The sequence below is a fragment of the Ambystoma mexicanum genome, chromosome 3p, assembly GCF_040938575.1.
Source record: "Ambystoma mexicanum isolate Mex_15411 chromosome 3p, UKY_AmexF1_1, whole genome shotgun sequence".
NCBI lineage: Eukaryota > Metazoa > Chordata > Amphibia > Caudata > Ambystomatidae > Ambystoma > Ambystoma mexicanum.
The window spans coordinates 775,386,389-775,413,918 of NC_090925.1; the positions used below are offsets into that span (position 1 = coordinate 775,386,389).

The 27,530-nt window shown below is 45.1% G+C and overlaps 1 protein-coding gene across 2 annotated transcripts in view; it reads left to right on the plus strand.

Annotated features, from left to right (window-relative positions):
* The first annotated feature begins 2,249 nt into the window (after window positions 1–2,249).
* LOC138580854 (very long chain fatty acid elongase 4-like) overlaps window positions 2,250–27,530 on the plus strand; it is a 298,176-nt gene continuing 272,895 nt past the window's right edge. The window contains exon 1 of one of the 2 annotated variants that reach the window (XM_069651730.1): window positions 2,250–2,385. The gene's annotated coding sequence lies outside the window, so the exon portion shown is untranslated. Of the gene's footprint in view, window positions 2,386–18,448; window positions 18,468–27,530 lie in introns of those variants that run through there. The other variant, XM_069651733.1, reaches the window with a different exon arrangement.

Sequence of the window (27,530 nt, forward strand, 5' to 3'; positions counted from 1 at the left end):
ATTTCTCTCCTCAAGCCACTGCCTGTATTAGACCCTTCCTTTGAATGCGCCACCAGAGTCTTTATTGGTGATGCCGCTGCCGACCCTATCCTGGCTCCTCTTGGTGTCCCTCAAGGATCCTGCGATTTGCCCAAGCTCTACAACACTTACACTAAGCCCCTCTTCGATCTCCTGGATGCCAGCGATACCATCTATACTAACTTTGCAGATGCTACACAAATACTTATCCCAACACAGGTGATCACGCCCGAGACTGTCAAAATCAACTCAAGCTACAGCACAATTCATAACCGGATGGCCTCCATAATTTATGCTTAAAAGACAACAAAACTGAGCTCCTCATTGTGGGCGCCCCATACCGCCTCAAACACCTAGATGCCTCCTTTGCATGCTTTTGCATTGACGACACGCCATTCCCTTCTCGAAGCACATCAAGACACTAGGGGTACACTTGGAAGCTGACCTATCCATGACCAAGCATATCAATGCCTTAGCATCCTGCATGGACTGCACTGCAATGCTCATCTCACTGAGTAGGCAATTCCTCTCACCAAGTAACTGTTTCACGCTTGCACGAGCACTGATCCTCACAAAACTAGACTATTGCAATGTTCTGCTCCTGGGCACCACTGCTGCCAACATGTCCAAAATACAACTATTACAAAACAAGGCACTGCGATCGGCCCTGGGTCTAAAACGATCAGACCATAATCTCAGCCACCAGATTAGAAACCCACTGGCTCCCAATCAAAGCACGGGTGAACTTCAAAACGCTATCCATCGCTGACCGATGTATCCATAGAGGCCCCCCCTGTACCTCAACACCTGCATTTCTCAAAAGATCCCCTCACGGGTGCTAAAATCCAGTTCCAACATCCCGCTTCAAGATCAACAGGGCCGGAGGTATCCGCTTTTGCGTCACAGCCCCAGCGCTTTGGAACTCATTACCAGCCCACATCAGAAATGAACAATATTACACCTCCTTCCAGAAACTCATCAAAACCTGGTTGTTCGATAAATATGATTACGCTGCTGTAGTGACTTCCTCCTCCATTGTCTTTATTATTTCACTGTTTTCAATATACTACCCACTATGTACCTAACGCTGTGATACTCTTGGGTCTGGGTGTAGTCACAAAAGTTTTAAAAAAAACTGTAAATGGGGGAAACCAGGGAGGGAGATGGGGTCTGTCGTAATTGGACCACTGATAGAGCCTAAAATGGAATTGAAACGGGAGGGAGAGAGGTGTCTTGCTCTTGCACGGACAGACCACCGGGCACACATCCCTCCTGGAGGAACCTGTGGGGGTGGTAACTGCGGCACACCAGAATGTACTAAATGGGAAGGGATCTGGGTGGCACTTGGTCAAAACAGCGGGGTAGAAAAGGTACTGGTAACTAACCCTACTAAAAAAACTCACCCTTCTACTTACACCTCTCAAACTGAGCTAAACACAACTATAGCTCTACAGCACAACAAACTGCACAACAACGATATAAACCACACATTGTATCGCCCAACAACACAAGGTGGCTACCAACCAAAAAACACATCCACGCTCAGTGAACAGTGTCACTGAACTGAAGCTGCCAACAGCACATCACAGCCCTCTTGATCTTTTCCCCCCGCTCAGCCCTATTAATTTACCCACCTCCCTCCTTGCCTTGCAGATCCACCAGAGCGCCAAGACCCACTTGCTTGCAACAGTGCATGTTGCGAGCTTTTTGAGTTGGAAATGGTCCATCATGCATATGAAAGGCTCGGGCACTGATAAAAGAAACGCTTATGCACCTTGAAAAAAGAAAAAAGAGAGAGAGAGAGAAAATGAGAGAGAAAATTGGGAAACTGGCAGTACTTCAAAGTTCGCCCAAATAAGATTCTATATTTGGCTCAGGAGAAAGAAAAAGCGCCAAGGACGTGTTTCTTGAGCCATTGAACTAAAGGTAAGCTCTGTAAAAAGCAAACGAGCTAGTGGTGTGGGGTACCAATGATTTATATTACACTTACACCTATGTATCACATGATGATATGGGATCACGGTGGCACTGGCAGCACTGTGACCATTTTCATTGATGGCTTTTAAAACCACCACTGGATTCCCTGATCACCACCCCCTGCCCTAAGGGTGTGCCCGTTATCCCAGCAGCACCAGGCTGTTAATTTTTGGTGACACACGATACAGGCTCAGTGGTATTCGGCGAGAGGGCAAAAGGATTCTGGGAGAATTAGCAGTTATATAACCGCCGGGCTGCCTGTCTCCCTCTCCCCGCCTCTTGTCCCAGTGCACCTTTCACCTGCGCGCTGGTCTGTGTGCAGTGCCCCGCTCAGCGCTGGGGGGGTTGGCGGCCTAGACGAGGCTCTTGTCCTGTGATGTGCGAATTTAGGTAGGTGTGCCCTCCTGTTGAACTTTCAATAACCTCGCGAGCCCCGCATAGAGGGAGCGTGCGCCACGGGCTCTGCAGTGGTGTCCCCCACGGGCTCTGACTCTAGGGGGGAAACATGAGCTGCTCCCGCTCGGAAACACGTTTTCAACTCCCCCGCAGGTGCGTCATGTAATATGAGGTAATTGCGAGGACGCCACTGACTGTTGTTCAGTTCTCTCCCCTTACAATCGCGCGGCTGGCACACACCACGTTTCCGCGAGTGTATAGAGCTTGGGTTGTAGTCTTTCTGCTCGGTATCAAAATCCGCAACTCATTTAAAACGATGCCGCAATCTCCAAACCTACCTTTAGAGGACAGACATGTTGAGAGTAAAGAGTTATTTTGGAATCGTGCTGATTCGGTGTTTGTAATCTCCGCATATACATATTTTGCGCCATACGCCATGGTGTTTCCAAATATATTTTTAGTACCCACACCAGAAACGCCAGTCACACCGCGTCGTCTTGGTCGCATCTCTCAATCTCCATAGAGTGCCCCTGTTCCCACCAGGCAGTAATAGTATTGCCGCCACAATGCATGGGTGAGCTGCGTGGGAGGGTGCACAGGACCCTGCACTTATTGGGGTCCTATAGACCTAGTTTGGAGTCCTCCCATAGGTGTGATCAGAGGAAGCACGTGATCGGTGACCGGCCGGACATCCTCTAACAAATACAGCAGGACTTCCCACTGGTGTCACATGTCTGTGGCATAAACAGCGTGGTAGATCATTTGTCTCCGAAAAGTCTCCTACTAAGTGTGAATGTTTAGCAATACAAGCACTGAGGGGACACATTTTCAGCCGAATGCCACTACCCCTTTGGGTACTCAAATCAGTGCCTTCTCTTGTGAGTCAAACTTTAAAAACGTGTTAACGTTCTCCTTGAGTTCTATGCCACCTGTTTGCTTAACATAGACAGAAACGTTCATTTTCTAATATGTAACAAGTTGTATGTTATGTTAAGCTACTGGGGTTTGCACCATGCGCCGCGGCCATCTGCATGGTCTCCAGCGGAGGGATCCCAATGGAGGGGCCAAGTGGAGCACTTGTCCACCCTATTTGATGCTTGTCCCCCACCCCCTATAATTAGTGTACTGCCCTTCTCCCCGCCTCTAGCTAAAGATACATTTAGCAGACATAAAAGTGCTCCGTTGACCACTCGTCAATCGCGATGTAAATCTGTTTTAAAAGCGCGCTTTCCACATGATGGTCACTGTTGTTTGGTTAATGCACTACTTACAATTTAATATGAAACCACAAAAAAGCAGTACACGTTTCTTAAACTTAAAGCCTAAAGTGTTTTTGCGTGGAAATACCCAGACAAAAACTCTGCTATTCTTGTTCCCTTTCTTTTGAATATGCCAGCCCAGACTATATAGTTGAGAGGCATATGCAATTCTTTTTTTAAAAACTTTATATATATTTTAAACAAACATAACACTTACAGACTTGCATAAACATGTACATCACATTTCTCAACATGACTCGGGAGGATAGCTCAGTGGAAACGTGCTCGCCTTGGAAGCAAGACAACACGAAACTACACGGGTTGGATCCCCGGGTCCGGGCCTAGAAACCTCTGGGTATTAAGCGCATTATAAATAACATATCATATCATGACCTGCTTGTCTGCTTCCCACCCCCTCCCCGGCCTACATCGCACCTAATAGTAAAATGACCACACCAATATATACCTTAGTGCCCCTTTTTGCCACAGTCTACTTCTGTACAGGTGTTTCCTCCGAATCTATGGTGCCCCGCTCAGAAGTGGCCAATTCCGCAATTAATTGCCTCCAAGCATCTACCCCCCATCTCCTTGTTCCGTGTACCAACCCACTGTTTCTTGCCAAACCACAGTGTATTTGCCCATTTTATCAGGTCCGCCCACCACCCCTTCACCGATGGTCTTGCATGTGCTTTCCATCCCATCGCTATGTTTTGCAAGTACATATGCCAAATCCTTACGCTTGCTAACATGTCTCACTCTTTCGGGTCCTGTGAAGTTTCCCAGCAGACAAGCTTGGGGGCGAACCAATATCCAGGGTGATATCTGCCTGTGCCAGCGCTTGGGCTACTTGGGCTACCACTCCTCAGAATCTGCCAATCTCTATGCCGGCCCAAAACATATCAACCAGATCTGTGTTAATCTCTCTGCACTTCGGGGATGACTGCGCTGCTGCCTGGTTGAACTTTGCTATTCTGTACGGGATCAGATATGCTCTATGGGTCACATATAATTGAATCTGTTGTAAACGAGCATTTCTGGACACCTTTTTGTGGTATGCCATGGCCCTTGTCCACATCGCCTCTGATATTGGTTCCTGCAAGTCTGCCTCCCAACTCCGCCTCGTCTGCTTTAGCACATCTCCCACCTTGGACATCATTAGCTCATATATCCTCGAGACTTCATGACCTCCCTCTGATATATCATAAAATGTATCGTCTCATCTAACTGCAAGGGCGTCCCTGTCTCTGGCCATCTGCGTCTAAGATTCCTTTGAAGGCAGAAATACGTGAGGTGTTGCCCCTTGTTCACCCCAATGTTGTTTATCAGTTCCCCAAACTCCCTGGGTAACCCTTCTTTTAGCACATCTCCTTTCGGTTCCCAGTATTTCCTCACATTTAACTGCATCTGCTCATCCACCCCTTCCTATGCAAGGAAAGCATGAGGAATCCCACACGCAAAGATGGCTGCCCTCTAAATTTTGGAATCTTTCTATTACTGCAGTCTGCTCGTATCACAAAGCCTGCTTGTAAATTGGCTGAAGCCTTCTGCTTAAACCGACCTGATGCCCACCTACAAAGGCGCAACTTCTAAGGCTCCTGTCCAGAGCCTGTCGGAGCCGGGACCAGCCACAGCCCTGCTCTGCGCCCACCCCCTTCTTGGGAACGATGACCTGTTCAACCATCGGGTAAGCTTTGATTATCTGCCCTCGGTAGAGCTCGAGTTCTAGTTACCATTGCTCATATTTTCCAGCTTCCCACTATCAGCGTACCACTGCCACCCCTTGATGCCTGCAAACATTGTCACCACAGGCACTATCACTTACGACCTCTAATCACTTCTCACATCCTGTAACCACCCAAAGCCATGTTTCTTCAAGTTAAATCGTAATACCTACGTCGCACCAGGCTGTCTCCGACCGATCGCGGCTCACTTAAGCCTATTTGAATTAATAACCACTAAGGAGCCCTCGACCCTTGTCGACGTCTCTTTTGCTGAACCGGCGACTGCAACAATATACTTTGTATCAACGTGCACTAATCAATCACGATTAGACCTACAGCTGCGTACAACAGTATTACTGCGTAAACGCCAAAGTTTGTTTGTTCCGCCAACTGTGTGTCCCCTGACTTTACCCCCTAAGGCTCACTACTGCCTCATATGGTGCGCCCAATGAATGTTCCATTTCATTACTGTTCTTACATTCTTAGCCATAACCAAATAGTTATATTCTAAATACTTTGGTCTTCTCGTAGTAGTATTATTGCTTACCTAATTGCTGCCTATGTGATTTGATATCCATTTGTGTGAATCGCACGTGGTCCTTTAATTAATGCTCTTTATTGGAACGCCAAATTCTATTTCGTTTGTTCTGTCCGCAGTACTATTAATGTTCAACTATTTGCTACACATGCTACTAGATGTCCATTTCTGAGATTGACACGTGATCTTTAACAAATGTCTGTTAATGAAATGTTAATCTATTTAGTTTGTTTTGCTCGCAATAGTATGGCCGTTTTCCCAATTGCTACCCTTTTTGATTTGGAGCTTATTCCTGGGATTCGTTCGTGCTCCTTAATGATTGTCCGTTACTGAAATGTTAGATTCTATTTAGATTGCTCTGGTCGCATTAGTATTATTGCTCACCCAATTGCTACCTATGTGTTTTGATGACCATTTCTTAAACCGCACAGAGACTTCAAGGTATTGTCCCGCACACTTCCTTTGTTAGCCCATCTAACCTCTACTGCAATGTTAATTGTCATTATCTTGATCTGCCTACTCTACCACACAACCCTGCACACCTTTGCGTCAATAAACTTCACCATGTTGGCTCAGCAGACCGTGATCCCCCCCACAGGACTATAGTCCGACCGGCACCAGAATCTGCTCCAAAGGTGTCTATATCGATCAAGGAACAGGCCTAGCCAGTATCGGTTGCCCTAGACATCACCCACTCCCCTGCCCCACGCCATTCCTGCCCAAAACAGCGGCATTCTCCTACATAGCCAACAAAACCAACATCACAGTACAAACTCTCAGCAAAGGCACAGTAATTACAGAACTCACTCTCGCTTCCTGCCATCCTAGCTTAGTAAGTCTTGACAGCCCTTCCGCTAATATCAACCTTACTACCACTTGCCTAGGATCCACGTGTCAGACACACCTCAGCTCCAGAACGCATGACCCCACCGCTGCATTCTCGAGGCCCATACTAGGTAGGGGTCACCAGGAGACTCAGACTCTCCACCCGCACCTACCAGCACCCCTCTGCAAATTTGAAACAGAGAAACCCTCCTTACAACCATCACCGCACCGTTAACAACAACCCACACAGGTTACCCAAATCACCAACCCATAAGTTAACCACACTAGCCACCACACCTCAACCCAAATTACAATACTCCCACACCGACGTTCAGCCTGCCAATACAATTCTCACACATCCACCTTCCACACCCCTTGCAAACAATTCTTATCCTAATACATACTTGAAATGTGCGCTACTAAATGTGCGGTCTTTAGGTGCACATGCCATTGACGTGCACAACATCATATTGGAACACCAACTAGACTTCTTAGTAATGACTGAAACCTGGCTCCACCCAGCTTCAGGTCCATTACTCACTCTAGCCATCCTACCAGACTACACCATTCTCAGAAATGACCGCCCAGACGCCACAGGGGGAGGTGTAGCCATCATTGCCAAAACCGCCTTACAGTTTAAATCTTGCAAAACAGAAATAATAGACGGCTATGCGCTCCTAGCCCTTAAACTTAAAATTGGCTTTTCAAGCAGTACCTGGCAACTCTCGCCACTGCATTGCCATTTTCTGCCCAAATTTCCAGTCTACGCTGACAACACTCAACTCATTTTCAGGCTGCCCTTGGCCACCTCCTCTCCCTCTCTCATCTCTGATTGGCTAACTGCCATTCAAGACTGGTGTGCCTCCAATGATCTTTGTCTGAATGCCAGCAAGACGGAGATCCTCCTCATCGGCACACCTTCACCATCCTTTCCCCTCACTCTCTGGTGGCTTCGCTTGGCCCTCCTCCTACCCCCACCTGTGAGGCTAAGAACCTCAGGGTCATCTTTGACTCCAACCTTTCCTTCTCCGCCCACATCTCTGAGGTCTCTAAAAAGTCAAACTTCCCACTGCACCTCCTCAGAAGTACTCTGCCTTTCCTCTCCTTCCTCCAGAAGCTCATGGTATCCCAAGCTCTGGTTCTCCCTAGGTTGGGCTATTGTAACAGCCTCTTTCTAAATCTACCTGCCTCTACTCTCCGCCCTCTGCAGCTAATCCAGAACAGGACTGCAAGACTTGTCTTTGGCCTCAAGCCCTGGGATCATATCTCTCCAGCTCTGAAATCTCTCCATCGGCTCCTAATGGATGCAAGGACTAAATTAAAAACCCTCTGCATTGTCCACAAGGCTTTCTGGGGCCTGGGTAAAATTACCTTCAGCTATCCCTCTGCAAATTCCTCCCCTCTCGAGCTCTTCGCTCCTCTACCTCTAACTCCCTCAGGGTCAGTCGTTTTTCTTTCAAAGAAACGAGCTGGAGGTAGATCTCTTCCTTCGGCTGGGGCCTCCCTCTGGAACAGTCTAAAACTTGAGGAGAACCATCTCCGGTTCCGGAAGCACCTCAAGACCTTCCTCTTTCCTTCTGCCTTCGCCCCCCTCGCCCCTGCTGATCTGTTCTCTCTTAGCACCATGCACCTGGCCACCCTCTGTCCTCCGGGCCCAGGTACCTGCCCACCCTGCCACCCTCCTGCACTGCCTCCGGGCCACCCTTTGCACGGGGTCTGTATCTGTACCCATACAGCCCCCCCCTTTCTTCTGCACTTATCAGACCTACCCTGTCTGCTGACTTAAACCTAGCACTTGCAGATAGATGGCTGCACTACCACTGTTTGTTGCCTTTTTATTTATTTATTATTATTTATCTCTCTCTCCTCTGCTTCGCACTTTCCACTTCTCTCCCCTTACATGCACTTTTCCCCTCCCCCTCTCCCATGCATTTGCGCGTTTTCAATGTCACTGGGCCTAGTAAGATCGCTGTTTTGTTGTCCCCTGTTCCCCTCCCTTGCCTTGTTGCGCTCTGAAACACTTGTGTACGAGCGTTGATAGTTTTTGATATTATTTTATTTCTAACTACTGACCCCAAAACGACCATTAATTTCCTCATAATCTATAGAGCTCCGAACTCCTCACCCGGATTTAGACATCCCATTACTTATTACCCCTCTCCTTAAACCCTAGACTAAATTCATACTACTAGGAGACATCAACCTGGGCTTCTATGACATTCGTGACCACATAGCCACAGCCTTCCATAACGCATTACAAGAAATGCAGCTCTCCCAAATTGTCAATGCACCTACTCGTACAAAAGGTAGAATCCTAGATTGGATTCTAACCCTGAATACTAAAGTAACACTTGAAGACATCCTAGAAATCTCCCGGTCAGACCACTTTTTAGTTTTCTTCTATGTATCTACAACAATACCCCAAGATCCACCCTTACCCCCATCCATGCCAATAAAGATGAGAAACCCACGCAATCTCACACCAGAAAATCTGACCCCAGTTCTCAGCAAATTACTCGATGCACTGCCCAAAACTAATACTAATCCTAACAGCATCTCCTTTTTCTACCACACCTGCTGAAATAGCTCCACGTAAGTCTAAACTACCCAGAGCTAAACGAAGTAACTCATGGTTCAATTATGAACTTATCGAACTCAGAAGAAACAAAAGAGCTTTAGAACATCTAACTAGAAAAAACCCTCCAATGAGTGCAGAAAAGAGCTCCAGGCAATCACAAAAAAATATAAACGTGCAGTGATTACACATAAAGCCAGCTCCCTGAATACACCTATTAGCAATGCTGCATCCAACAGTAAAGAATTGTTCTCAATTCTTAGATAATTGGAAACACCCATCCCACCTCCTAGCACAGTTACTGCCAGTAAAGCATGGTGTACCACCATACAGAATGCTCTAGCAACCAAAATGAACTCACTCCAAGACAAAATTGTAACAAAAAGAAAGCTATTGGTTCACACTGCTGAAACCACACCCTTGGTATTGACTGACAATGAGAAATCACTAACCCAGTTCAACTTCTCTCTAGTTACCCAAGATCAAGTACTTAAGACCATCCCCTCACTCAAACCATCAAATTGCAGGGGAGACAGTTTTCCCGCGAAATTGGTTAAGACGTATGCTCCCACACTAGTAACCATCATCACTAATTTTGTTAACGCATCATTCAGTACCAACTCCATCCCATCAGACATCAAAAAAGCCTGGGTCACGCCACTACTTAAAAAAACCACTCCGGATCCCACTGTTCCCACGAAGTATAGACCCATTACCACAGTCCCCTTCCTCATTAAAATAATTGACAAAATTGCATACATCCAAGTACAAACACACCTAGAAAATACTCATTTGTTAGGTGATAGATAATCCGGCTTTGGTCCCAAACGCAGCACAGAGACAGCATTACTTGACCTAAAGAATCAGATGTACGCTATCAGAGACTCAATGACCTATGCTTATTACTATTACTTGTCCGCTGCGTTCGATCTAGTGGACCATGACAAACTATGCCTAGCATTATTAAAAAAACTTTAATTTCTCAAATGACGCAACCACATGGATCAAATCATTCTTATCAGAACAAACGTTTAGAGTAGCCATTGGAGAGGAGGCGTCTGATCCAATAACAGTGCCTATAGGTGTACCTCAAGGATCGTGCCTCCCACCCACCCTGAATAATGCCTACACGAAATTAGCAAGCGCCCTTATTGTGTGTCTAAGTTAGACTACTGTAATATACTCTTGCTAGGCACCACTAAGAAAAATGTAACCAAATTACAATTATTGAAAAATAAAGCACTAAGAGCAGCACTTGGCATAAAAAAAGGGACCCCATCTCACAGACTAGGAGAGAGGTTAATTGGCTACCCATTCAAGCCAGAATACTACATAAAACACTTACCACACAAAACTCCATCTATCTTAACCAATGTCTCACACGCAAAACGCCAACTAGGACCCTAAGATCAAACTCCAGCACGCACTTACTCATCCCCCGCTTCAAGAACTCAAGAACAGGTAGCTCCAGCTTCCCTGTAGCAGCTCCCAGAATCTGGAACTCACTCCCCCCCCTAACCTAAGCAACGAACCCTCCCATACCCATTTCAAGAAATTACTAAAAACCTGGCTATTTAACAAATTCTAACATGTCTGTATTAAAACCATTTGTTGTGCTAAATAACTGTAAGCCTACACTAATGTTTACCACTATTTGCTTGTAACTACCATGTCAAGTTTCCTGTTATTACTTGATAACTGTCTCCTTTGTAAGCAGGAAGCTTTACTGTAAACTTGTATCCTACACCGTGACACCCCCTGGTTTGGGTATATAATCAAATGTAATAAATAAAATAAATAAATTAGCGGTATCTGTTCCACAATAACTGGCACGCCCTACGCCACATTACACACCCCAGCCTCAACAGCAAGGGCGGGCGTATTGCGCGAGGGTCGGTTATCCATATCACTGCTTTCAGAAAGAACGGTGTGCAACTGCCTGTTGTAACCGCGATTCTGGTGTTTGCTCATCAGACAGCCATTTGGCCACAAATTGCAACTGGCTAGCGGCAAAATATACTTCAAAATTAGGCACCTTTATGCCTCCCTGTTCTGAAGCTTCCCCAGTGCCACTCTACATATCAAATTATGCCACAGAAAGCTCCTACCTATACCTTGCAGCCTCTTGAAAAACGTTTTGGGTATTGCAAACGGGACATTTGCGAAATAATGAAGGAGCCTCGGCAGCACTACCATCTTTAGCAATGCTGCTCGCCCCATCATGGACAGTGGCAATCTGGCCCAGAAAGACAGAGGTCTCGATGTTGTCCACTGCTTTCACCGTGTTCTGTGCATGCTCTACCTTAGGATCATGATAAATGTCAACCCCCAAGTACCTAAATGTGTTTACCTCCCACTTGATTGGCAGCAACGGTAAGATCTGCATGGGTCTCACAGCATATCCCCCCAAAGGGAACAGACTTGATTTCTGTGGGTTTGATCGTTCTGCCAGACAAGGCCGCATAGCGCTCCATCACATCCAGGATGTATTGTACATTTATTTTTGGGGTGTTGCAAATACAGAAGCATGTCATCAGCATACAATGAAATCAGATGCCGCCCTCCCGGTGTGACTATGCCAGCTTCCTCATATTCCTCCCATAAGTAGACCGCTAATGGTTCTAGCGCTAAAATGAAAAGCATTGGGGACCACAGGCACCCCTGCCTCGTGCCCTTGCTTAACTGCCATCGTTTTGAAATAATTGTACCTGTCTTGGCCCTCGCTATCAGTTCCTTATACAGCAGCCGCATCCACTTTATGTATGTGGGTCCAATACCGAACCTCTCTAGCAACGCTAGCAGCCAAGGCCATCTGACTGAGTCAAAGGCCTTGACTGCGTCGAGCCACGCCACTGCCAACTGCATATCCCCTTGGGTACAATCTGTTATGTGGTGTAATCTTCTTAGGTTATTTGTAATATTCCTGTGTGGGATGTATCCCGTTTGATCCGAATGTATGAATTTGGCGATGGTCTGCTTGAGCCTATTTGCCATTAAAGATGTAAGAATCTTCCCATCTTGATTAAGTAATGTAAGGGGTCCATATGAGCCACAGTCTGTAGCCGGCTTATTTGGTTTAAGAAGGGAGGACACTTACCAACTCTTTCAAAGACCCAGGCAGCCTGCCCATGTCCAGCGCTTCATTCAACATTGCTAGTAGTGGGGCTAGGACTTCCGCCTTATATTATTTATAGAATTCGCTGGAAAGCCCATGTGCTCCTGGGACTTTGCCAGTTGGTAGTACCCTTATCACATACTCTAGTTCTTCTATCTTGATGGGAACTTCCAGCTTGTCCCTTCTTCCGCATTCAGTTTGGGGAGATTAATCTCTTAACAATGCTTTGTCTATCTCTGACATGTGGCACTCTGAGGTTTCCTCATATAGCTGCTTGTAATAATCATGAAAACATTTGTTCACCCCCTCCTGCGTCTTGCACAGTACACCGTCACTACCCACCATCGCTCTAATTGTCTCCTGCTTACTCTCATTTTTATAAAGCCAGGCTAGCAAGCGCCCTGGCTTGTCTCCTTCTGCATGCTGTCTTTCCTCATATTTCCTAGAGCTAAGTTTGCTCAGCCTTTTCCGGTGCTCCCGGCATTCATGTTGTAGACGGGACACTTCTGTAGCCTCCTCCAGGGTCCTATCTCCTGCTTGATCTATGGCTTCTAGTTTGTCTTCTGCTATCTGCAGCTCCTGCCTAATAACATCTTGCATCCCTTTCGATTTTGCAATAGCTGCCCTCTTACAACCACACCACTTTAAAGCCTCCCACAATGTGCCTGCAGATTCCACACTGCCCGTATTGTGTTTGAAGGATTCCTTCACCTCTGTACTCATGTGTTCCCGAAACCCCACATCCTTGAGTGCCTCCACCCTAAGTCTCCATGTTGGGGATCCTGGCTCTGGGGGGAAAGGGACTGTCACGTGACCAGTAGAGGGTCATGGTCCGAGAGGACTCTTGCTTTATATTCGGCCTTTGTGAACTCTCCCAGAGCTTCTTTTCCTGCAAACACGTAATCTAACCTCATATAGAGGTTTTTGGAAGCCGTATAATGGGAGTATACTCTGCCCTGCGGGCACTTCATCCTCCATACATCGACCAGCATGGGTTTTCCCCCCAGTGCCAAGGCCTTTTTTGGTGAGTTTGGTATTTTGCCATTCAATGCCTTCTAACGTTTTCTATTTCATTAACCCCGTAAGTGCTAAGGACGAGGGATCTCGTCCTTGGCAACAGGGAGGTAATCCCAAGGACGAGATACCTCGCCCTTGGCACTTAAGGGGTTAAATGCATGTAAAAGCACATTCAGAGCTTTAGCGGAAGGGGCTGGATGAGTAAATTTGCCATCCGATCTGTCCATTGCCGGGTCTAGCGTACAGTTAAAAATCACCCCCCCCCCCATCAACGCACTATCTCTGTACAAGCGTATCCTACGGTATAGGGATCTGGAGTAGGCTGCTGTGTCATGATTTGGCACATACATATTAATAACACATTTCCCTATTTTCCACCATTCCCCGTAATGCTATCATTCTGCCATCCTTATCGGGGAAGGTCTGAAGGACCTGTAATGGGACTGTTGGTGCCACAAATATTGGGACCCCTCTGGCCTAAGCAGAGTATTTTGAGCCCAAGGCACCTCCCCTTCACTTCTGTGATAAGGTATCTTGTCTTTTCCTAGTAAGATGAGTTTCTTGCAGGAGAGCTATATCTATTTTCTGGCATCTCAAAAATGCCATAACCCTGTTTCTCTTAATGTAGCTGTTCAGCCCCTGACATTCCAGGCCACTATTTTAGCTTCGCAATCTCGTTCAATGATTCCCGCTTCCATTTCCCCTCCGTTACATTCGCTAATCCACCTCTGTGCGCATCTGTAGGCCAACCCCCCTTTAACTACCCCAACTCCCGTCCCACCCCCTCCCCAACAATTGCCCAGCTCCATATTAGGTGGTCAGGCATCCCTGCGTTTCACCTCTATCTCGGGCACTAGTGCCTGAGTTTGGGGTGCAGCAGGAGGATACGTAACTGCTAGTATACTAGCTAATCTAATATGGGGTAAAGACCAACTCCTCCTCGTGAGGTCCTTTAAAGGTCCGACACCCATGGTTCCTGCTTGTTAAACATACTATTCTGGTATTTATGGCCTCCTCCTTTATAAATGTGTTCAACGTTGTCTTATGGACATATGTCCGCTTAAGTACACATTGGTTAGGCGTTACCCTCCTTCTCGCCTCTCGGTTGATCAGCAGCTCCTTCCGCCAGATTCGCTTCATCCATCCATTTACTCGCCTCTTCCGGTGTCTCAAAGAAGATAGCCCGGCTTTTGTATAGGACTTTCAATTTGGCTGGGAACAGAAGCATATACTTAATGTTCGCCTATCGCAGTCTCCTCTTGACTGCCATGTAGCTCATCCTTTGTTATTTTACCAGAAATGCATAGTCCGTGTATGCCGTGATGTTAGCCGGCGCTCTTCTGATTGTGCCTCCCTTGTGGAAGTGTTCCAGGATTTTCTCTCTAGCCTTATAAATGAGCATCCGGGCTATTATTGGTCGTGGTTGAGCTTCGGGTGGCGGTCTTCTTGTCAGGGCTCTGTGCGCTCTCTCCACCATGAAGCCCTGCGTAAAGTGCACCAGGCCCTATTTCCTGGAGCAGCATGGTCTCGATAAAGTCTGTTGGGTTTATGCCCTCCTCTCCTTACGGGAGCCAGATAATGCGCATATTATTCATCCTGGCTCGTCCTTCTGCTTCCTCCACACTTTATCTTCCATGTTCCGCATTTGTTGTTGCAACACAGCGACATCCTTGGTATTCTCATTGCAGCTATTCTTATTCAGTTTCACATCCTTTTCCAGCGCACCTGTGCGTTCCGCCTGTGCCCTCAGATCTGGTCTTTTGAGGTTAAAATCAATACTCATTGCATCTATCTTGCATTCCAACGAGGACTTTAAGGCTGCTATTGCTTCCAGGATCTTCTGATCTCTGCTCATGGGGACATCTGCTCCTTGAGTCCCTGGGGTCGGGGTATGCACGCTTTCGACTGCACTAGTGGGCTAAACAATCTTGTCCATGGAGGATTGTTTCCCCTTGCTTTTGTTGGCTTCAGACAACCTGTCTGCTTTGTACAGCGTCAGTGCCCTCTTCGTCTCCTCCGCTGACCTACGCCCAATTTGTCCCCCGGGGGCTCGTGGTGTGGATCTTCACTGTGCTTCCCTGGGGTTTCGCCGGCGTTGCACCTATGGTCTGCAGACAGTTCGTAATTACTTGTCCGTGTACTCCCTCTGCCTGGGCTCACGGCAGGTACAATCTCTGTATGTAGTCTCTCTGGCTCAATCCCAACAAGGACCGTTGCATGCTTTCCCGTCTTGTGCAGAACTTCTTTGTGGTGCCACCATCATGCTGTGTTTTTGCAAATCCCAATGTGCACTTCCCTCGACTCGGAGCACCAGTTCCTCAGGGGAAGTTTGTTCCCTTGATTGCTAAGCAATGCTTCATATTTTACAACGGACCCCTTTGGGAGCCTCACGAACCACTATAGATTACCCTCCAAAGGCAGTATGCAGATACGTTGGCCGTATTGCACCTTGCTTCTTAAGCCGGGCCGGGGTCCATTTGGAACTTCTTGCAGCTCTGTTTCGTGCTCCTTTGGTGTCTCTCAGTTACGTTTTCCCACCTGCAACAGAAACAGCGTATGTTTCTGCGCCCGACTTTTCTGGCCGGGCTGACTCACCCAGGAAACCTTATGGGACAGTGTCTTATACTCTGGTGGCATTGTTCAGCTACAGTGGCAGGACCATTTGGAAACAGCCGGGATTGCTGCGTCTTGCCTCTCAGGTAGGGCTGGTCCACAGTGGAAACCACGTGAGACTCAGACTCATAATCTGATATCAGCGTTCAGCTATCTTGGCCGGACCGCGCTGAACTCGCTTGCGTCGCTGTGTCGTACTTCTCAGGCTGGGACGGATTCCATTGAGAGCATAAATTGGCTTTATCTGGTACTATCTTGGCAGCGTTCGGGCCCGGTGGTCGGACTGTATTGGGAACTGCTGTATCTTCCATATTGCGCGTCATCGGCGGGGCCGGACCGCAGTGGGAGCTGTCTCGCCTCCCTCACTCACACATACACAAGTCTCACAATTCGGAAGTTATTCTGCCAGTTAATAATCTGCCTTTGCTTCATAGGTAATATCTGTACAGCTGTGACCGCTCCGAGTCATTGTGAACCTGGACCGATATCTACCCTTGTGGCACCTGTTGGCTCACGCGGATGCAGGGTTCCTACGGTGCTCCCGTCTGCTTTGGTTGCTGCTGTTCCGTGCTCCACTCCGTCCCTTCTGTGGCAATTGTTCATCAGCTCGGGGTATTCTGCAACAATGAGTGCATTCCCGTCCTACGAAGCCTCATGTTGCATTGATCGTGCCGCTTTATTACAAACCTTGCGCTGTACCCAGTCATCTTCACCAAATATCCACTGTTTGCAGCAGCCGTGCGCCAGCTGTCCACGAGGTCTGTCTCTCTGCCATCTGCCGGTTATTCTCCTGGATCTTGCTGCTCCACCATGTCAGTCCACGTAATATTCAGGCTTTTATTTTATTTTTCCAATGTTGATACTGCACACGCGGTTTGTGCACATCCTGTTCTGCTGCAATCCCCACCAACAGTTGATACTTCTCCAGCCTGGGGACCGCGCTTCTCATCCCCCGAAGAGGTAGCTGGAAGTGCTCTTGTTCTCGCGGAGAACTCTGCACGCTATGTTCTTTTATGTTGTGGTGCGCTCACGGCCAAAACATGGTCCGTTCCGCATCCGCCACCGTCCAGGGGTCCAGTCCGGTCTATCTTGTACACCAGCTGCTCTTCCTTCCTTGTCGCCGTGTTTTTGTGTCTCGACGTCACGCAGCCCTTTGTCTTCCTCCGCCGGGCATCTTGCATCCGTCTTTTTTTCCAACTCTCCAACTCTATTCAGCTTGTATTTCGTTATCTCTCCATGGACAGCCTCCAACTTTCACCTATCGTTGCTCTGCCAAATTACATGCCTGTTGGTTCATCACTAGGCTCCAAAGCACCATGAAGCCTCCGATAATAACAAGGATTATGCGGGATCAGCAGGAGCTTTCAGAGTTACGTCTTACTGCATGGCCCTATAGCCACGCCCCCGGGACATATGTAATTCTGTGGGATTTTGAATGAAGGAAAGTTACGAATTCCGGCGGTGCATTGCAAATTATGCATATAATCATGTATTACCAGGTGAGTTGTCTGAATTTGTGGCAGAGGGCCTGTGTGATGTCATTAATCCAAGATGGCTGCTGCGACAATTTATTAATCAGAATTTGATCTATAACTCCTTTAGCTATGGCTAAAAATGACTTGTCAGAGAACTGGATGCTTGGACGAGGTTAGCTAGATATAATAATGGCGGTGCTTCGATCTATTGGTTCTTTCTTGGATGGTACAGGCATCGAGGCCACCTTAACTGTACTTTTTGATGCAAACGTTGTGTCAAAGATTCTATCGGGGAAGTGCATAAGGAGAGCAGTGGAAGCACACACACCATGAAGGCTTGCATGTTTCAAATGCATCATTGATTAATTCTACAAAGAGCATGTTGAAATCAAGGAAAGGATGGAACCTGAGCCTAAGAAGTTACTTAAAAGTTTACAGGATTGTTTTGGAACGTTGGAAATCCTCAACTGAGGGTATTTTGTGTGATACTGTGAGGCTCCACCCCTTATTCACCCAGCAGCCCATATGATCCATGGTGCGCACGCTCTCTGTGCGCACGCTTTGTGCAAGTGGCTTTTCAAGTGGCTGTTTGCTGGAACGAGCATATACAGGATTGTTTTTGAATGTTGGAAATCCTCAATGGTACAAACTTGCACTATTGGTAAAAGAAGCTGAAACAAAGACACAGGGATAAGGACTCTATATTTGCCACCTTAATACGTATGTATTTACTTTTGTTTTTGTTTTAGGAGCTTATTTTGTGATCATGTGAGGCTCCACTCCTTATTCACCCAGCAGCCCATATAATCCATGGTGCGTGCACTCTCTGCACGCGCACGCTGTGCACTCTCTGCACGCGCACGCTTTGTGCAAGTGGCTTTTCAAGTGGCTGTTTGCTGTTCAATGCTTCGTGCACTGTGACCAGTGAAAGTGAGCGGGTGAGTTTACCTTGCGCTAGTATTTCTCAACAGCACTTTGTGACCTCACCCCTTGTGAATTAGTGAACCGATGATCGTATCCTTTACAACTTGTACTAATGTGTATCAATTGGTATAGGCTGCACGCACGTTGTGTGAAGTTGCGACTGAGATCGAGTGAGTGGGTGTGCCGTATCAGTACCTCGCTAGGAGGTTGGCACATAACGACCTTGAAATTCACAACTGGGCATTTTTGCTTAGCGTGACATCCAGAGATGTAATTTAATGGAATTAAGGTCAGCAACTGGTCATAACTCTAACCGAATGATGCATTCCGGCCAACTTCCCTTGAAGTTTGCTGGTGTCACGCCGGTTGAATATTCTGCCTCACTCTGGAAAAACGTGCAAGCATAATATTTCTAAACCCAGTCTCTTAACTGATGGAAAATTAGCAAACATGACTAGTTTCTTCAGTTAAATTGAGCGAACTGTTTGTGATATACCAAGACACATGTCTGTGATTGAGGAAGAGAATAGCTTATCTGAAATAGTGAACGATTTGACCTCCAGTCTCCCTTGTGTTGGCTCCAAGTTGCTCTGTCTAGTCCTCCAGAGACCTAGCGAAAGGGGCCCTGTGAATGAAGGAAACATAACCATTGGTAGGGGTAAATTACCCCAAGTGACTGTATGCACTGAAACTAAGATGCCCTCCACGAATGAGGTACTTACTCCCCTGATAAATACAGGACTGTCTTGTTACCCTATGCCCTCTGCCTCGTTTGTGCGAGTGCCGACTTTGGAAGCGATAGTTGAAAAGAGTATGACAGGGGCGCAACTAGTAACTGAAGTACACAATACATTACCTTTTTTGTCAAACTCAATGGCTGATTTGCTGGGTGACAATACTCCTGTTAATAACTCCATAAGTAGATTTGAGGTCGACCCCATCACTGAGCAGATAACGTGCAATGAGTTGTCATTCTAATGAGATGCTTTGTTCTGCACAGACCATGATTAACCTGGATGGGAGTCTGTCCCAAGTTAGCATCTCGGACTCCACTAAAGACTTGAGCTTTGCTAGCATGGACACTGGGGCACTGTTCGCAGCCCTGAAGAACCTTTTGACTACGCTTGTTGATAAACGCGACAACATAGAGCGCAAACTCGATGTGCAATCCTTGTTGTTGCATAAGAGTATCAACAAGGGTAGAAAAACTCTCAGGGATAGCAGCACAAACACAGAACAATTGATGCCTAAATATACTGTGACATAAAGTACGTGAAATATGACCCACCCCAAAATAATGGCTTCCCCCTGTAGTCCTAATTTATGATAGATATACCATTACTGAAAAGTCCAACAGTATCCTTAATGAAAACAACAAACAACCTGAAAGTAAAAATAGCCTTTATAATTGGCCCAATAACAACAAACTTGGCAGGAAGAAGAATAAAAATATTTTCCAAGCTCCTATGTATAGTAGTAGACATATACGAGGCATTAATAATGGATGCATTGTTAAGGAAAACGTAGCCTCTAATATTGAAAGTGAAACAATGATTCGATAACCTTCTAAAATACCCACCAAGACTCCTCTGGTGAAGCCCATACCACTCTCTAATTGTGTTGGGGCACATAGCGTAGTTGTGCATGCTCATTCTGCGAGACCACTCCCGAAAGGACCTACAAAAATGACATGAACCCCTGACATTAGATATTTTCTGGCCAATCCTAAATTAAAAGTGCCCTCGCCACTGCTAGATGGTTGGCTAGGAGTGAGTAAAATTAAGAATAAAAGAAAGCTACAAAAGATAGAGGAATATCTGATGCTGTATTGATAGACTTACAAAACATATTTGAAGCAGAAAGTACAGAAGAATGTGCCAATAATGATCCTATTGTAATACCAGAAGCCGTGAAGTTGAATGCCAACATTGCAAAATTTGCCTCTAAATCTGTTAGATTTGAAGAAATCTCTAACTTGGATAATGAGAATGTTCTTGATGCTCATAAAAAAAAAAATCCTTTGAACTATATATGGGCACTATAATTCCAGGCAATTGACTCCACCAAAAAACTGGAGGTGCTAAACAGATGCCATATTTTGGATTTATGTGCATCTATAGTGCCTTTGGGTATAGTTGTCATCAAAGGATTTTAAAATAGCGGATCAGCTAGTGACTCAGATGATAGTGACCACCAATGTATGGTGTGCAGACATAGTGACACGTGAGTATATCTGAATCCACAGTGATCTTTTTGTCAACTTCGGATATACCTGTAAGGAAACATCCATTCACAAAACAAAAAATCTGACTCATTCTCTGATTCCGCTTGGTGACAGAAACCAACAGACACAATCGGTTGAGATATCGGGAAAAAAGAATCACTTATTAAAAGCACCTATTGTTACAGTCAGCACCCACTGCAACCATATGATAGACCAAGACAAATGTGCAACACTATTTGAAGGCTATTGGCAATGACTGCCAATGGCATTTAAAACCCATTTCGAGAATTGATCTCGATTACACCGATGTGGTAATATCATGGAACACAAGGGGGAATCAACACTATCTAAGCGATGATGGATTATTGGCAGATCAACATTATTTCTGTATAGTGGCCCTTCTAGAGACTTGGCTCTAAAAACAATGCAATCTCGATGGTAGCTGTACAATACAAAGCTTGGCAACGAAGGCCAACTGAAGGGGGGATTATCGACCTCTATCAGGCACCCCATGGACATGTTCTAGTACTATTTGGTCCGCAACTATGGTGCTGGCTGTGTCTGTAAATTCTAATCAGCCCTTCATTCCTCCCCTTTTAATAATTAATATATATAATCCACCGAATGGTGTCTTCACTAGAATATTAGAAGAAAATGCCTCGAACACTCCCATTATCATTATGGGCGATTTAAATGCCAAGATTGTATTCCTTAATGATCAGGACATAGAAAGCCAGAGCTCTGGGCCCATAGAACATGGTTTCTCCAATACCCATGGTAAACCCTGGGCTAACCTGTTCCTTAGATACCAATTGACGATGTTGAATGGAAACTCTACCAGTGACTGCAATTCTAGTGCAACACAGATAAGTGGAACAATGTGCTTTCATCTGCTGAAACGAACGCTTTTACTTCCTTTTGAACCTACCTGCATTGCGAACTGCTTCCAGGCTCCTGCAGGAGCTCGAGTGCGGCAGTGAGGATGCGGGGCCTGTGCCTGTCACGTGAATCATCACATGACTAATTCCATCTTCCAAGCACCCTGCCATCCACCCTTGCGGCGATAAGCCCGCGGGTGTCAAGCCCGCTGGCTGTTGTGCGGCTGTTAGGCACTGGTGGCGTCATTCGGGCATTGTGTCCGGTGTCTGGCGACCAGTGGTAAAGGTAAAGAAGACTTCTTTGTAAAGCACCGCCCGTCCAGTTGGACTTTTCACTGTGTGCCATACCCCATTTACATTACAGACATTTGTCAACCCTTCCCACATGGAGTCCACCTCGACAATTGATGATGACTTAAGTCGCCGCCTACGAAGTGGCAAGTCGGCACTTGACCAGTGTGCTCAACAAGATCCTCAGGATCCCAGAGAAGTGAAGCCTGGGAAGAACCGAAAAACAGCTAAGGGGGCCCCCCTGTCTCAAAGTCTTCGATCTGTTCTGAGAGCACCTCGGCCCCCCCCCCCTCCCGGCTCCTTCCCCTGTAGGACCCGTGTTGACCCCGGAAGATAGGGGTGGCGATTCAAGCACGCCCTCCCTAGCCCCGCATAGCCGGGAAGTGGAAAATCATCAGGAAACTCTACAAAAAGAACCTACCTTGGTGCGATCCTTGCCGCGGTCAAAGGGTTCAGCTGCGCGCGCCGCTCCCGGCAGTCCTACCGTTTTGATGAGCAAGCCCATGCCGACGATGGTCGGAGGACGGTCTCGGCTGGACTCTGAATGGCCGGGCGCGGCTCGCTCACCCGTGGAAACTGCTGGCAAGATGACTCATCGGAACTCCTCGGGAGCACTGCGCTTCCACGCAACAGCCCGGGGAAAGAATTATGACAACGCCACGGCTGATTTATCTGGAATGGGGCGGGTGACAACAGCACAATTCCATCAAACCATAGTTACACCAACAAAGCCACAAATGCGGCAAAAACAAAGTACAATTAAATTATATAGTTGTCAATAAAAGTGCTAGGTCGTTTGTGGTGGCTATGGCAGTGGGGTGTCGGGAGGAAAGTGATCTTCTTCTTTATTCCTCATGATGTCTACCACCAGGGGAGTGAAACATAACAACTAAATGGGAACATAGGTACCAATAATGTGCCGAACCGGATAACCTAACCTGGAAGCCTAGCAAACTAGAAAACGGTAAAGTGGTTGCAGAATATGAACTAGCTAAATTTATAGAACATATGATCCCTGTATCAGATGATTGTAATAATGAAGTAATTCAGACATTTGAACAAATGGTAAATACCATTAAAGAAGTCACAATCCAGAAATGCAAATATGTAAGCAACAGTGAGAGATGGAATCCATTGCATGATAAAAAGAATCTCTTTGATGGTACAGTGCACAAAACTAAAAAACAATTAAGACTATCAATTAGAGATATAAAAAACTCCAAACGTACAGAAGCTACTATGCAAATAAGATTCCTCAAAAAGTATTGAGTGTGGCTGCGACACTATCAAGCACGTAATGCAGAGGGGACTTGGCACACTATAGCTTTATTTGTTCAGAGTAATAATAATCAGGGAATCTGGTCAGTTATTAATGACCCAGAAGAAAACTTTACCTATAAATAGCGTGACGGAGCGAGACTGGATCCGTCACGGTAAAAAGACACTTGGTGCACACGTGGCGGAAGAGCAACCTGCCTCACCTAATGTGACCACTTGGAGAGGGAGCTATACTCTGAGTAGTCTCACAAGACTTATTGGGCAATTGCATAGCTCTAGGGCTACCAATCCCGATGGCACCTGTAATGCGGTTGTCCCCAGAGAAACGGGCACAAGCGCTGAATATGTTGTTTCGATGGATAGGGAACCATGGCAAAATAACTAAATCCTGGCATGAAAGTGTAATTCTACCCATACACAAAAAAGGAGAATGGAAGGACATTGGAAATTACAGGATGCTCGCCATGTTAAAAATATCCCTGCAAAAATGTTGTTGCACTAAATGAATGGATAGCTGACCATCATATCCTTCCAGTAGTAAATCAATCAGGTTTTCGGGCACAATCATCAACTACGCATAACACTACCAATTTAATTGCGGCAATTGGCATAGCCGTAAATTACCTATATTTTCTGTATTTATAGATTTTACTGCAACATTTGGTACCATAGTGCACAAAAGACCATGGATCAAACTTAAAAAATGGGGAATACCGCCCGGACTGTTAAGGATGATTCAACTATTATACACTAAAACGTCCATAAGAGTGCGCTTAGACGGAGAAGGTAAATTATCCGAATCCATTCCAACCCTGCGAGGAGTCAAGCAAGGCTGCATCTTAGCGGCCACGTTATTTAATCTCTACCTAGCCGACTTCCCGGATGACCTCTATGATACTACCTCTGATGATATTAAAATGGCCAACTTGAAGTTGGGTTGGTTGGGTTATGCTGATGACCTCTTGTTCGTATATTATACCCCTAAAGGTATACAGTCTAAATTGAATGCCTTAGAGTTTTGCAGCGATAAAGAGACTTAAAATAAACATTGAAAAAAACAAAGTGGTCCCATTTCTAGGCAAAATCAAACGTTCTCGCTCCATAAACTTCAATTTGTTTATTAATAATCAACAGATTGAAGTTGTAGAATGCTATAAATATCTAGGAGTGATAATGGATCATAAACTCACATGGAAACAGCATTGGCATGAAACAAAAATGAAATGTATGAAGACCGCTATCGCACTGAGACACTTGATTGGCCGACAAGGCGGTTTCTCTGTTAGCACAATTTTATTGTTATACTCTATTAAAATCATACCCTGAATATTATATGCTGGGGAAATCTGGGGACAAGTTTTAAACATGAAATGAATAAGCTTGAAGCAAAACATTTTTTAAATTTTGTTTTTTAAAACATTTTTTAATTGATCTAATTGTATTACAAATTTTACAAAATACTCCTTGCCACGTCTTTCGTCTTTTTTTTCCAGTCAGTTGCCAAAACATCATGAAAGAAACAGAGAAACAAAAAGGAAAAAATCTTAGTTAATTCCTGATTAGCTCATTTCAGTACTTTGCGCCAGGCCAATGTTTTTCATGAACGAGGCAACCGCAATAACCCATTGTGTCTTTTCACCGCTCATTAGTAAAGACCACCATGTTTCCTCGTCGTTGGTTGAGGATGACTTCAATATTTTCCCAAGTATATGGATCTTGCTACCTGTGTCCCAATACAGGTTAGGAGGAGATGTCAGATTGTTTCCACTTGATCTGTGGCTTTGCAAAAGTGGCATTTATTCGAGCTGGATTGGCCCTTTGTCGCCATTATTTTATTTGTTCTCATGGGGTTTAGGCAAATTCGTAAGAATGTACGGCCTAAACTTTTGTCTGTGAATTTTCCTAAATATCCTCTGACTTCGTTGACTTTCATTGGGTTATTTGGAAGACTCCTAGTTAATTTATAGGTCTCAGCCACTTCCAAGGTCTTAATCCAGTCCATTTCAATCAGTTTCCTTGTAACTTCATTTGGATTTTTTTGGGAGGTTTTCTTCTGTGGTACCTATTTCATATAAGAGGATGTGGTTTTCCAAAGCCCAATTCATCAACATTTTGTTCTTACCACCTTCCATTTATTTTTTTAGGATGTCGAAGATTTTCGGTCTTGGATGGAAAATAACTTTTCTGTACAACATCAAGGTGTTTCTTGCAATTATTGCGCTCAAGGATGTTAAACACAGTTCACGTCTAACAAGCATCATTGGAGTTGTTTGCGAAAGGCCAAATACATGCCTTCAAAAATATTGCTCTAGCTTGAGCCAAGTTTTTTTCAGAATTTGAACTATAGCTTCTGTACCATATGATAGGCTTCGCACCACTTTGGCTCTAAAAAAAAGTGAAAAACGTCCATATTTTCTATCAACGGGCTTAGCCTGGATTGTCAAAATGTTCAACCTTTTATAGAGTGTCACCTGCATAGGTGTTTCCGTGGGGTTGCTATTCATCGTTACTCCAAGATATATAAAGCTAGTCACCTTCTCGAGTTGGATTCCTTCAACATACCATTTCGATTTTTCTGATTTCTTGGATGATTTGTCGAATGTCATGATTTTTGTTTTTGATTTATTCAGCTCCAAGTGATTTTCCTTTAGATATTTTACTAAGTTGTTCAATTGTCTTTGAAGACCCAGCGCCGTCTGGTCCAATAGGATAATGTTGTCTGCGTAGAGGAGTCTTGAGACCTTCGACTAGCCTATTGTCGGCGGGAAAATTCTTCAGTGTCTCCAAAGTCTACCATGTAGGTGTTGTACAGGGCTAGAGCCAATGGGCTTTGACAGGACTCCTGCTTGGCTGAGTCTCGCTCTCATTGATGTATCTTGGAAGCTAACATTTTAAGGATTTTATTTAGAATGCCGACATTTTTACCATGTGAATATAGTTTATTGGAGATTAACCTAATGTATGCTAATGATATCTTAGAATATAAAATGACAATGTTGTTTGTGAAATTGAGTTCTCTAGACAATGACACGTTCATAGCTGAGTTGATGAAAGTATTTAACAAAATTGAAAACCAACAGAACTTAAGTGTAATAGACTTGATGTGCACTGTATATTGTAGATGGGCCAACGAAAATGCCCTCTTATGGCTCCAATATCCGCATGTAAAGGTTAAACAATTACTCAAAATGTCAATATATGATCAAGCCAAAGAACGTGACATGATCAATATTTCAACTAAAACTAATAGTGGTATATTTTTGGAGTTTTGGACGAAAGATTTGATAAAACCTAAATACCAACGTGCTTTTCCAGATTGAAACACCATTAGGTGCTATATCCTCTTTAAATTTAATATGTGTGACGTAATGGAAATCTTGGGAGCAAAATATGGTATTGCTAGACACTTGAGTCTATGTAGATTGTGCGGCACAGTATCCATGGAAACTGCAGAACATATTATTTGTCATTGAGTCTTAACTTTTTGAGAACTAAATATATGAAAGCATATGACAATGCTAGTAATAATGAGACTATGCATGTTATATGGGAAACCCTCTTGTGTGGTAATGATGTGAATCTTATTTTCCATTTGATTACATTTTATGAGCTTATTTTATCCATTTTAAGGGAACAGTCCCTCAACACTTTGATTTTATAGAAATGGCTGTTTGGTATTTTATTTTAAAAATGTGTGTCGAAATTGGAGATTGTTGTCTGTTATGTGCATAGCCAACAAAGTCTTTACATATATCAATCAAATAAATAAATAAAAGTTTAAAAGTGGATGATTCTCAATAAACAAAATCGCTCCATAATTACGTTGTTGCAGTTCTGACAAATTTGAATGTGATGGCCAAAATGGAAGCATTTGAGGCTAAAGAATCTCAAGAAAAACCAATACGGTGGACACAATGCTTTTGCTGATCAGATCTGTCCAAACTGCAAACTGGGATTTATGCCTTGCATCACTTTAAGCGTTTAAGTACTTTTTTGCCCTCGATTTGATAAACATTGCATGTATCATAGCATGGTATCAAAATGAAGCAGCTTGAAAGCAAACACCCAGACAGAGTTTCAGAAAGGCAATTGGGTAATAGGCAAGACAAAAGTACCCTTTTGTGATTTAGGTTCAGGTGAAGCTCTGGAGCATCAACACAGGGTAACAAATGTACTTGGTGGTGTGGTTCATATTAATAAATCTAGCATGATTCTTTTTAGCCTCTCCTGAGCTGTGAAGGCTGACTAAATAAGCAAAACAAATTGTAGGAATCGCAGATTACAAATGGTCAAAACATCACTACCATACCACATCCAAAGCAATGCACCAAAAGGAAGATGTTTAACAGATCTACAACTCAATCATGACATTGACTAGCCCTGTCAATGATGATGGAAAAAAACTC